Source organism: Ambystoma mexicanum, chromosome 4q (genome assembly GCF_040938575.1).
Source record: "Ambystoma mexicanum isolate Mex_15411 chromosome 4q, UKY_AmexF1_1, whole genome shotgun sequence".
NCBI lineage: Eukaryota > Metazoa > Chordata > Amphibia > Caudata > Ambystomatidae > Ambystoma > Ambystoma mexicanum.
In genome coordinates this window covers 974,983,487-974,995,945 of record NC_090928.1, presented here as the reverse complement: position 1 = coordinate 974,995,945, position 12,459 = coordinate 974,983,487, and the positions used below count along the sequence as shown (strand labels likewise).

Genomic DNA, 12,459 nt, shown 5'->3' with positions numbered 1-12,459 from the left:
TTGTAGATGTATCCTTAGACATTAATTTTATCCCAGAATCGTAAAATAGATCCCACGAGTATACACATTCTTCGTTAACATATACAATGTTTCAGAAGATGAGTAATCAAACAGTTTAAGTAGAATCAATAAGCATTACAGCACCAGAAAACTGCGTTAACATGTTAAGGCATTGTAAGTAATGAATTTCTCATGAATCAGCTTTTTTACGACTTAAAAAGTTTTAGAATTTAGATTACATTTATTTCCGTTAGTTTTCTGGAGGGCTTACTATGCATTGCAATGTACAGGCGACAATGGAAATCCCTGCTTTGTGCAGAGAGAAAAGGAAATCCTCACAGGTATTGCTTTAACCAACGTTTCAGCATACGCGTTTCATTCGCATTAAGAAGTCCTAAGGATGGTTAGAGTCTGGGTACATCGAACCCACCTATCCTGTGGCTCCTTTTAAGCCCCCCGCACACAGACCTCCGGATGTTTTGCACTTCAACTACCACCATCCCCACGTAGCGCATTCAATGTTGAATGATCATGGAAGTTGTAGTCCAAAACACATGGAGAGCCACATAATGAGTAACCATGACAGAGCATAGGCCAGGTTCCAAACATTGCAATGCTGATGGTCTGGGAAGCATAACTGAATGGAAAAGAAATCCACCCCGGGGGATTACATTCTCCTGTCCGTAGTCAGCGGGGGGGGAGGGGTGCGGGGGGAAGGGTTAGGAAAGTTTCATTTTGCAACTTTCCTCAATTGACTTCAATCGAGTCCCCCAGCACATCTGCTTTCTGTTAGATGCAACTGATTTTTGGGGTGGGTTGGACCCTTTTGCCTCCCTCACCTGCTTCTCCCGTTTCATGTGTGGTGCAATAGGGAGTCCCTATGGCTACCAGTGCAGGAAACGTACCTCCCTTTGTTTTTCACTTCTTCAGTTGAGTGATACGGGGATACTCTGTGTCCCTTGTATTTCACTTTAAGTAACACCCCAGTTACATTTGTGATGTGTACTTAGCAGGTTTGTGGCAGTGAACCTTTTTTCTCTTTTCCCAACGCAGAACCGTACGCCTTTAGTCAGTGCGATATTGCCTTCTCAATTACCATATACTCAAAACTGCTGTTCCTCGTGGTACAATACCGGTTCTTTGTGCCATCTTTGTTGTCCATCCTTACTTCCTGCTCAAGTGTGAAATTGCACACACTGAGACAATCCAGGTCTGGACTTCCGGTCAGTGATGTCCGTGTGCATGAACTGAGCTGAAACTGGGAATTAGCAACGTCTGGTTCCAATCAACACTTCAGGCAGGATATGCCCTGTTGCTAAGCAGATTGTGAGGTGGCAAGCTGCCTCCTTTAGGACTGCCTCCACTTTTATGAAGTTGCAGGTCACTTCTATAGGGGGGCTGGGACAGCCCAATGCCTGAAATCTGAATAAGAGGAGAAGACCTTGAGCAAGTGAAACCAAAGGACAGACGGACACATTGGAAGATTGCTGCACCAACACTTGCCAAGCCAAACACCTTGTTTCAGACCGCTGCCTTCTACTATACTGGGAAAGCCTGAACGGGGTGCCTTCCTTCATCTGGACTGGTGGGACCCACCTATTCACAAGCCCTACTCTGCATCCATCAGTGTTCCATGGTCTGAGTCGTTATCGGGTCTGCATTTGGCCTACATGATTGCTTTACAAAGACCCCTTCCTGCCTGGTCACTGGAAACTTTGCTAGAATCCTCAGAACTTTGCTGGGATTTTGCCAACCTACCGCTGCTGTCTCAACACAAGGAATGGCCGAGAGGAGCCCTAATAACGTGCTACATTTGTGGGTATGCAAACCCTGTCCTGCGCCACACACATGTCCACTTCCTATACTGATGTTAAGCCATCTCCCACCGCCCCCCCATGCTGCTGGCCATCATATTGACCCTGCCGACCTGTCCTCAGTTATCCACCTGAGCCTAACCAAACCATTTCTGAAAGCCTCAAACCCATGGCCTGTGAGCCTCTTACAACAAAGTCTATAGTAAACCTTGTGGTTTCTAAAGATTTCCTGTACGGTGCTCTTGGGGTGTTTCAAGTCGTAATCGGCGGGGGTTGGGGAGGCTTGAGATAAAATAGGTTTACACGCCTCATTGATTTGCATTGGATGTAAAGCCTTCAAGTGAATGTAGCTACCTTAATTGGCCAAAGGCGAAGGAGCCTGGGTCAAGAGTCCCATCTTCAGTCATCTAGTGCCTGGGGGGGTTGGTCGTCCTCCCCCTCCATAGCTGAAAAACCCTTTGGGAGTAAGAATAGGTGTAGGAGCTGTGAAGGGAGCTTCAAAGTTCCTAGATCAGCTGAAAATGCAGTTCCGAACTGTTCGGGAAGCACAGACGCGTTCACGGACACTTCATAATGCCGTGCACACGTGGTCATGTGACACTGTCTGAAAAGTCTGCGAGGACATCAGACGTTCGCGAACATCAACAAACACAAAAACAGTGGAAAAAGATGCAAAAAAGTGTCTAGAAGTGTTACAAATGATGCTAGAAGGTGGGGAATGGCAGAGTTTTAAGGTGAAATTGGAGAAAACTTACTATTTTGGGGTAAGTATGATATTAGTAAATAGTAGCAAGTTATGGTGCCCTAATAAAAACCTATGAAATTTAATGAAAACAAACTTTGCTAAAGGGACCAAAACCCCCCAGAAATGTGCAAGTTATTGTAAGCTAAGCAACCATAACTGGTGCCACCACTGTGCACAGCTAAGACAAACCTCCAGTACATGAAAGATGACATCACAAATGCGAGTTATGGTTGCTTAGCTTATTTTAATCATATTTCTGATGCTTGTATCTGCTGAAATTCACGTGCTTTGCATAGGCCGACATCTAATGGTAGTTGGAGTATTGCACATGAAGTTTTCAAAAGTTTGAAAAGGGACGGCGACAGGTCGTGACTGTCTACTATCCCTAGTGTGACTTACCCTGTACCCATGATCCCTCATGCATCAAGGTCCCTCAGATCATTTGTCTCTGACAAGAGGGAGTGTACGTTGTAAGCGTGAAGATTAAGTAGAGACCATGAAGTGTGAAAGATCTATGCTTTTTTCTTTTTTCCCCCCAGGCAACTTCTACTCCAAGAGGGGAGAAAGGGTGGGCGCATGTGAATCTAAGCAATTACAAGCATCAGAAATATGATTACAGTGAGTAATGTATCTCTTCTGCGGCTTGTGGATCTGCTTAGAATCACATGCTTTGCATAGATTAATAAGCAGTGCTAGTAGAAGGAGGTGGTTTATTAGAAGGTAGCGCTGCAAAGAGATGTTTCAGCACTGCTTGTCCCACCTGTGTGTCACCTCTAGAATGTGTGTTCAGTCAGTAATGTTGGATGAAGGTGTGTACTGAACTCCAAGTGGCAGTCTTGCAAATGGCATCTAAAGGCATGTTTGCTATGAAGGCTAAAGTTGCCCCAGTGCCTCGACTTGAGTGTGCTCTGGGCTTAAAGGGCAATGTTCTCTTGGCAAGAGAGTAACAATTTTGGATGCAGTTGACAATCCATTTGGAAAACACTGCTTTAGAGATAGGGTCCACTTCTCTTCCAGCGGCTGCAGATACAAAGAAACAATCAAATCTTTCTGACCGGCTTTGTCTTACAAAGGTAGAACCTGACAACTCAGCGTGCATCCAGTGTATGTAAATATTTCTATGCTGCGTTTGTTGGGTTTTGGAAAAAAGCAGGAAGCTCTATACTTTGACAAGGAATTTTGATAAAAATTTGGGTGAGAAGCGAGGATATGTGCGTAGCAACCCCTTGACCTTGTGTATAACTACAAAGGGGTCTTGGAAGGGGCGTGGCCAGCATCCATGTAAGCAGACGTGCCCTTGGCGAGCTCCGTCTGATCCGTACAATGATCAGTTAAAGTGTTGCTGTTTGACACTAGAATATCTTTAAATTGAAAAAAGGGACGTCGGAATATCACGCTCACCAAGGGATGCGCCTGCGAGACTCCGATCTAGCATGACTGGAGCGGGACACAGCAAATAACTTTGAAGGCTGACCGTGAAATGTAAAATGCCAGGAGGAGTAGAGAGAGCTGAGGAACCCCGAAATAACATACGGAAGGCACATCTTGATGCCGGCTCCTGCATGACACCAGAATAAGCATCGCCGAGTAAAGCTTCCCTTGCCCTCCACATCCAGGGTGGAAGTACACTGAGGAACTAGAAAAGTGGCAAGGACGCTCCCCGAAAGCAGCGATAAGTCACATGCACCTGTGACTCGGAGCCCCGGCCAAAAAGCAGCAAGCCTGGTGGCGTAGGACGGAACGAAATGAGAGGCAGAGGGTTCAAAGTCTCGTGTGGAAAGCTGTGCCCTCTGAGCGAAGCAAAACTGGGCATTCCGAATGGTTGGGGATTGAAGAGGAGTGTGGAGAGGTCACGGACAGTGACAGAGTTGCGGTTGCTCCTCCTGGAGAGTCGGAGGCAGGGAAACAAAACATCCCCCACACCACAGCAAGCGATTACTAGACCCACCAATGCTTTCATGTCCCAGGCCCCGCAGGCTCAGCAAACAGGCAGCCGTGTTAAGTAAGCAGGCACGAAGTCTGGTTATGTGGGGGGGGACGGGCCACTTGCACGGCCGGGTGCAAGGTGCTGAATATCCACGGCACAGCATAAAGAAGCCCTGAAGAAGCAGAGGGGGCCTCCAAGCCGTTAAAGGGGCAGAAATTGGTCTGGATGGCCAACTCAAGGGGGCACAACCACCCTGCTCAATAGGTGCACGCAGAACGTGAGATCACGCTCACCTTAGGCCCACATTCTTTGGGGGTCTGGCCAAGTTGGCGGGGAGCAGGCCACCCCATGTTCCTAACAGAGGAATTACATCGAGCAGCTTTGGTGGAATTAGGCCGGATCCTCTGACACCAGTCAGGTCGGAGGTCACACAAAAGAGGAAGGCTCAGACTTGCACACTCCGGGGAGAGCCGATTTCCTTGCTCCAAGCATGGCCTTTGGGACACCTAACAACTAGAAAGTAGGCCGAGGTGCTTGCTTAAACAAACTAGTGGAGTAGGCACTGGCCACGGCCATGCGATCACCCACTAGCAAATGATACGGAACAGCTAGCGCCAAGCACAAGGGTGGAGAACCTAACAAATCCCAGACATGGTCGTTCTGCAAGATAGTGGATGCAGCCAAGTAGTTTGGAAGGCACCGAACAAACTGACAAGCTTTAGACCCTTACTGCAGAGGAAGAGAGTGGAGGGCAAGTGGGGTGAGGGCATCGACAAACAATTCTACCAAAAGAAATGGCAGCCAGACATAAAAGTTAAAGGCAAGCAGACCACTATGGAGTCCTATGCCAAAAGACAAGAAAGATCGGGGGAGGATAAGGAGGGCAATGGAACTACTGGTGAGGTGGCAGATCAACTAGACACAACTAAGCAAGGAAATCAGCAAATACTAAACGCCATTGCAACCCTGCAAGTGACATTAGAAGCTAAAATCGAAGAAGTTAGGGTGGATGTGGGACTGCTAAGGTAGGATGTGCGAGGCCTGGCTGAACACACCAGTAAGCTGGAAACACAGGTTAAGGTAAACACCGCAGAGAAAGTGCAAATGGCAGTCGAAGTGAACGTGCTACAGCAGAAAGTCAAACTCTTAGAAGACAGAGCTGAGGACACAGAGGGAATAGCGAGACGGAACAACATTAGGATTGTCGGCTTGCCTGAAGGGATGGAAGGATCAGACCCAACAACTATAGAGAGAACCTATTGCTCCAGGAACTGGGACCAGAGAATCTGACCCAGGGCTTCACCATGGAGAGGGAACACTGCTCCCTGGTGAGGAAAGGTACTCAATTACAAAGACCGGGAGAAAATACTAGAATTATCCAGGAATGGTGGCAAGGTTCAATGGGCCTCATCCAAGTTAGCATTCTTCCCAGACTACACGTTGCAGACGCAGAAGAGAAGAGCGCAATTCATCACGGCGAAAGAAAGACCGTGCAAGGCCAGGCTCAAATACATGCTGATTTATCCAGCCAGACTCAAGGAACTATACAATGGAAAGGCCTTGTCCTCCGAATCACCGATGGAAGCCCATGATTGCATGGACAGTGCTGAAATAGCGGCACCAGACTCATAAAGGCACATCTAGAATACACCCTTACATGGATGAGACAACACAGCAGCAGCATGGAACTTTGCTTTCCACAGGAGCACCTTGGCTCAGTTTCGGAGGTCTTGTAGTAGGCCTCTCCTGACGTGGGCCAGCTGCTTCCCTATAACTCTATTTGAGGGTACGCAACAGTACACACTCGTTGGGCACAGGCGCCCGGCCAGCTGGCGGGAGTTTGAGTAGCGGAAGCAGTGTTAAGTCTAAACATGAGATGGATGACTGGACGGTTTGGGGGATTATGTTAGGTGGGAGGGGGGGAGTTTGGGGGTGTTAAGTGGAGGGGGATTGCCTGAAGGAAACAGTAGAGAAAGGACTACATTGCTAGGAAATATATTGGTCTGGTACATGGTTTTTATTGAACTTGAGCAGTCACGGACACGATGGCTGGGGACCTAAAGGTAATGACCTGGAATGTGAGGGGCCTTAATAATTATATCAAAAGGCAGAGGGTAATCACATACTTAAGAAGGCCAAGATTGGTATAGCTATCTTGCAAGAGACACATTTAACTGCACAGAAATGGTTAAAACTGGCTGGAAAATGGGGGCAAGTGGTGGTGATGGGCTCTAATTATTTTTCCACATATGTCAGAGGTGTCCTCACATGCATAGCTCCCTCTATTCCTTTCAAAGTATTGCACACAAAAACAGACAACGAGGGCAGAATGGTGATTTATCCAGGGCCTGCTGGAAAACAGGACGGTGAACATAGTTAATACTTATGCGCCTAACAATGATGCCACAATCTTTTTCAAGGGCCTGTACACGAGACTAGGCCCGTAAAGTGATATGGTGGGGGGGATTTTAATTGTACCCTCATTCCCATAAAAGACAGATCTGGCAACAAATTCAATAGACCAGCCCCTCCACCCAAAATCCTGAATACACTCACGTCACAATTCCAACTGTTCGATATATGGAGGACCCTGCACGAAGATGGTAGGGACTATTCTCATCCATTCAGCCCCACATGGTGTACATCCGATTGGATTACCTGTTCGACCACATACTTACCTCGAGTACTCTCGGATCATGCACCCCTCTGGCTCAAATGGGTGATAACGGCTCGAAGACCTCCCATACCCAACTGGAGACTCTGGAGCAAAGCACTGTTAGACACTGCATTTCAAGAACACGTTTGAAAGCGCACGACTGTGTTTATGGAGGCTAACGAAGGAAGCGTTGAACTAAGGGTACAGTTTGGGAAGCGTATAAGGGGCAAAATGATAGCCACTGCACGGGGTGTCAGGAAATCAATAATTTCAGACTTATAAAAGACAGAAAGGAACATAGCTGAATTGGAGAGGAGCAACAGTAGAGGAGGTGAGCAGTTGGAAGAGGAGATATGCCATTGACAGGCTTGCCTTGCACACTGGGACAAGGTAGGCAAGTTCAGTTATTCTAAGTATGTAGAAAGAGCCCAGGCACTACGGGATAAACCCGGCAGAATGCTTGCCTGGCTATATAAGAGCAATGACAAAAGGGTCCCAATATATTCCATACAAACAGTAGAAGGGAAGGTAGAACAGACACAAGCAGGAGTTAAATTAACATTCCAAGAATACTATAAAAAAATTGTATACAGACACACATGGGCAACAATGAGGCTCTCTTAGATGCATTAGATTTAATATACCTTCCAAATCTAGATGAAGAACAGAAAGATGGGCTTGAGGAACCCATCACAGCAGAGGCGGTTCTAGCCACAATAAGACCTCTCCCTACGGGCAAATCTCCTGGTACGGATGGCTCACTGGGCGAATATTACAAAGAATATGCTAGCATCCTACTGCCGGTCCTAGCCAAAGTATTTGATGAAGCTTTTGGAGCCGGGCTCCTCCTGGAGAGCATGAGAGAGGCCCTAATAATACCATTGTTGAAGCCGCATAAAAGTGCCACAGATTGTGGATCCTACAGACCCCTGTCGTTATTAAACTAGGACAGTAAGATCCTCAGGCTTGCGGGCAAACTGCGAAAAGTGATACATAGGTTAATACACCCGAACCAGACAGGTTATGTCCCTGCCAGGAACATATCCTGGAACTTAAGACGGCTACATCATGCAATATATAGTACAGAGGACAGAAGAGAAGATTGTGCAGTAGCATCACTTGATGCGATTAAGGCATTCGACTGTCCACTGGGACTGGTTGTACGCTATCATGACAAAAATGGGATTTGCCCCCAACTTCATGAAGTGGGTGAGACCGATATATACAGAACCAATGGCAAGGGTCAGGACAGGAACAACCTACTCAGATAGATGGGTGCTCAAGAAGGGCACTAGGCAAGGAAGGAACAAGTTACTTACCTGTAACTGTTGTTCTCCAGCATGGGTCTGGCATGGATTCACATGCTCATGAATATTCCCCGTCGTCAGGCTGAGAATCCTCGGTAAAGAAAAAACCAGTATCAGTTTCGTTTCTGATCTGTCTTTCGTAGTAATAACCAATCACTGGTCTCTGCGTCATACTGACCACAGCCAATGACTGCCCTCTACCTAAGCACCGCCTCTGGCAGCCATCTTCAGATTTGGAAGCACGTGAAGTGGCAGTATGACCAAGTGAAGAGCCGCAGAGGGGTAGGCGGGAGGGTTCGCATGTGAATCCATGCCAGACCCATGCTGGAGAACAACAGTTACAGGTAAGTAACTTGTTCCTTCTCCAGCATGGGGTCTGGCATGGATTCACATGCTCATGAATAAAGAATACATAGCAGTACACACATGCACAACCACGGGAGGTGGCAAAGGCTCAACATTAAGCATCACATCAACTCAACATTAAGCATCTTACCTCCTCACCAGGCTCACCTCAGGCGAACAGGTTGCGCAGCACTGCTTGGCCGACCCTGGACTCCTCCCTGGAATCCCGGTCGACGCAGTAGAATTTCGTGAAGGTGTGCGTCGACCTCCACGTAGCAGCCCTGCATATGTCCAGCAGGGGCACACCAGATAGGAACGCCGTGGTAGCTGCGATCGCTCTGGTGGAATGGGCTCTCGGACGGCCAGGCAGCGGTCGGTTTGCCAACCGGTGACAGTACATGATACAGCCGGAGAGCCATCTGGAGATGGAAGCCTTCGAGAGAGCCTTCCCCTGATTGACAGGTCCAAAGTTCACAAAGAGTTGTGACGTCTTCCGAAACCCCTTCGTGCGGTCCACGTAGAACTTCAGCGCTCTAGCTACATCCAGCGAGTGCAAAGTCCTCTCAGCCGGCGACGAAGGCGACGGGAAGAACACAGGTAACACCAAGGGTTCGTTGAGATGGAAGTCCGACGGTACCTTGGGCATGAAGGAGGGGTGCGTCCTGAGCACTACCCTCGTGTCGTGGAAAGTCAAGTACGGGGCCTTGCAGGAAAGGGCCTGGATCTCTCCCACTCGTCGTGCGGAGGTGATGGCCACAAGAAAAGCTGTTTTCCACGATAGAAACTTCAACGGGGCCGAGTGCAGAGGCTCGAACGGAGGTCCCATGAGCTTGGTCAGCACCACGTTGAGCTCCCACGCCGGGGCCGGAGCCTTCACCGGCGGGAACGATCTGAACAGTCCCTTCATGAACTCTTTCACCAGACGATGAGACCACAAGGACGTCCGCCCCGTGGTTCTGGTGTATCGGGAGATCGCAGCAAGATGAATCTTGATGGACGCGTGTGCCAAACCAGCTTTGGCCAGCGTCAGCAGGTACGGCAGTACTTGGGGAGCCGTAATCCGTAGAGGGTTAATCTTCTGTGCGTGGCACCAGACAGAGAACCTCTTCCATTTGTGTCCGTAGCATTTAAGAGTCGAGGACGCCCTGGCCTTTGCAAGAACCTCTCTGCAATCGGCCGGTATGTCGTATCCTCCAAACTCTAGCGCTGCAGGAGCCAGGCCTGCAAGTTCAGCGACTTCGGGTCGTGGTGGAGGATGGCGCCTCCTTCCCTGGAGAGTAGATCCGCGTCCGCCGGCAGCTTGATCGGCGGGGACGCTGACAAGTCCAGAAGGTCCGGGAACCATATCTGCCTCGGCCACGCAGGTGCGACGAGGATCATCCTGCACCGTGACCTCTTGAGCTGGTTGACGAGCCGGATTAGCAGAGGCAAGGGAGGGAACGCGTAGAGGAACAGGCCCTCCCAGGGGAACGAGAAAGCATCGCCCATGCTCCTCATCTGGGGAAACCTGCTGGCGAACCTCCGGCACTTGGTGTTCGTCGCCGTCGCGAACAGGTCGATCTGGGGTGTGCCCCACCGTCGGAAGAGGCGATCCACCAGATCCTGCCGTAGTTCCCACTCGTGGCACGAGCGCAGCTCCCTGCTGAGTGAGTCGGCGATGGTGTTTTTTATCCCTGCCAGATGAAACGGCACCAGAAAAATCCCTTGGGCGACGGCCCAATGCCACAGGTCCTGCGCCTCCTTGGACAGCGCTGGGGACCTGGTTCCGCCCTGTTTCCTGATGTAAAACATGGTGGTGGTGTTGTCGGTGAAGATCCTCACCACCTTGCCCTTGAAGGACGGAAGGAAGGACCTGAGGGCCCAAAACACTGCACGGAGCTCCAGGACGTTGATATGCAGGGACTTCTCCGTCGGGAGCCAGAGTCCCCTCGCGTGCAGATTTTCGGTGTGCGCTCCCCACCCTTCCAGGGAGGCATCCGTGGTCACAGTCTCCTGGTGGGCTGGGGTCTGGAAGTCCATGCCCGCCGTCAGATGCGCGCGGGTGCCCCACCACCGTATCGCTCGTCGGAAACTCTCGTCGAGCTTGATCCTTTCCTCGAAGCTGCCCGTCGTCTGGATCCAGCGCGCATCCAGGAATTCTTGCAACGGGCGCATCCGGAGCCTGCACATGGGAATGAGGTAGATGCAGGAAGACATCATCCCGAGGAGGGACTTGATGGATCTCACTTTGGCCGCGTCGGCCACCAACATCCGTTGCACCTTGCCCAAGATGGTCCTGGTCCTCTCCTCCGACGGGGAGGCCAGAAGGGACACTGTGTCGAGCCTCGCTCCCAGAAACAGTGCGACTTGCGCGGGCACCAGGTGGGATTTGGCGTAGTTCACGGAGAATCCCAGGTCCGTGAGGAGTTGGACGGTCCTTGCCGTGTGCGTGAATCCCCTCGCGGCGCAGCTGCGCCGCCACCGGTGCGAGGCACTTGGTGAATACCCTGGGTGCCGACCGTAGTCCGAAGGGAAGGGCTTTGAACTGGTAATGACGCCCTTGGACCACGAACCTGAGGAATTTTCGGTGCCCCTTTAGGATGGGAATGTGGAAGTAGGCATCCTCCAAATCCAACGACGATAGGAAGTCTCCTTCCTCCAGTTGACCCAGGACGTGCTGGAGGGTGACCATCCGGAACTTCTGCGCCTTGATGAACTTGTTCAGCCGTCGCAGGTCCAGGATGGGGCGCCATCCTCCAGTCTTCTTCTTCACGAGGAAGTATCGCGAGTAGACTCCGGAGCCCCGAAGCCTCTTTGGGACGAGTTCGATGGCGCCCTTTCTGAGCATCGCCTTTACCTCCAGGAGAAGTTGAGGGACGTGAAGTTCTTTCCTGGCCACGGGGGGGACGCGCGGGCACCTTCTTTGAAACTTGAGCGCGTGGCCCCGGGCCAGGGCGTCCAGCACCCACCTGTCGGTGGAGATGGACTCCCACACGCTGACGAAGCCCGCCAGCCGGCCTCCCACCGGGGTGCTTCGGTGGGGGCCCGACCCCACGGCCGGTTCAATCCTGCTTGGACGCGGCCTTGCCGCCTTGACCTCCTTGGCGACGACGGCGGGGTCCGCTAGACTTGCCTCGTCCTCTGTAGGCCTCTTGCGACGACGAGCGGGCCGCTTGACGGTAGGAAGCGAAACCGCCGCCGGAACCTTTGGAGGCGCCCTTGCCTCCGCCGCTCCGAAAGGGCGTCCGTCGTTGCTGCAGGACTCCAAGGGCCCGGGCCGTCTCAGTATCCGCCTTGATGGCCTGAAGGGAATCGTCCACTGTCTTCCCAAACAGGTTGTTCCCGTCGAAGGGCATGTCCAGGACTCTGGTCTGGACGTCCTGCCGAAAGTCCGTAGCTTTGAGCCATCCACGACGTCGAAGGCAAACGCCGTTGCCCAGCTGGCGGAACCCAGTGTCGGCGATGTCCGTCGCCACGGTGATGGCGTGGTCAGAAGCCACTTCACCTTCCTGGAGGATCTCAAGGGCCTCCGCCCTCTTGTCGTCTGGCAGAAAATCCAGCAGGGGAGCTATCTTGTACCAGAGCTCCCTGTCGTAGCGGGCCACGATAGTCAAGGCGTTGGCCGCTTTAATCGTCGTCGCTGCCGACGAGATGACTCTACGTCCCATAGCATCCAATTTCTTTCC

The 12,459-nt window shown here is 51.0% G+C and overlaps 1 protein-coding gene across 1 annotated transcript in view; it reads right to left on the bottom strand.

Annotated features, from left to right (window-relative positions):
• The window catches only part of NENF (neudesin neurotrophic factor), a 160,125-nt gene that overhangs the window by 15,172 nt on the left and 132,494 nt on the right, over positions 1-12,459 (bottom strand). The gene's annotated exons all lie outside the window — the stretch shown is intronic.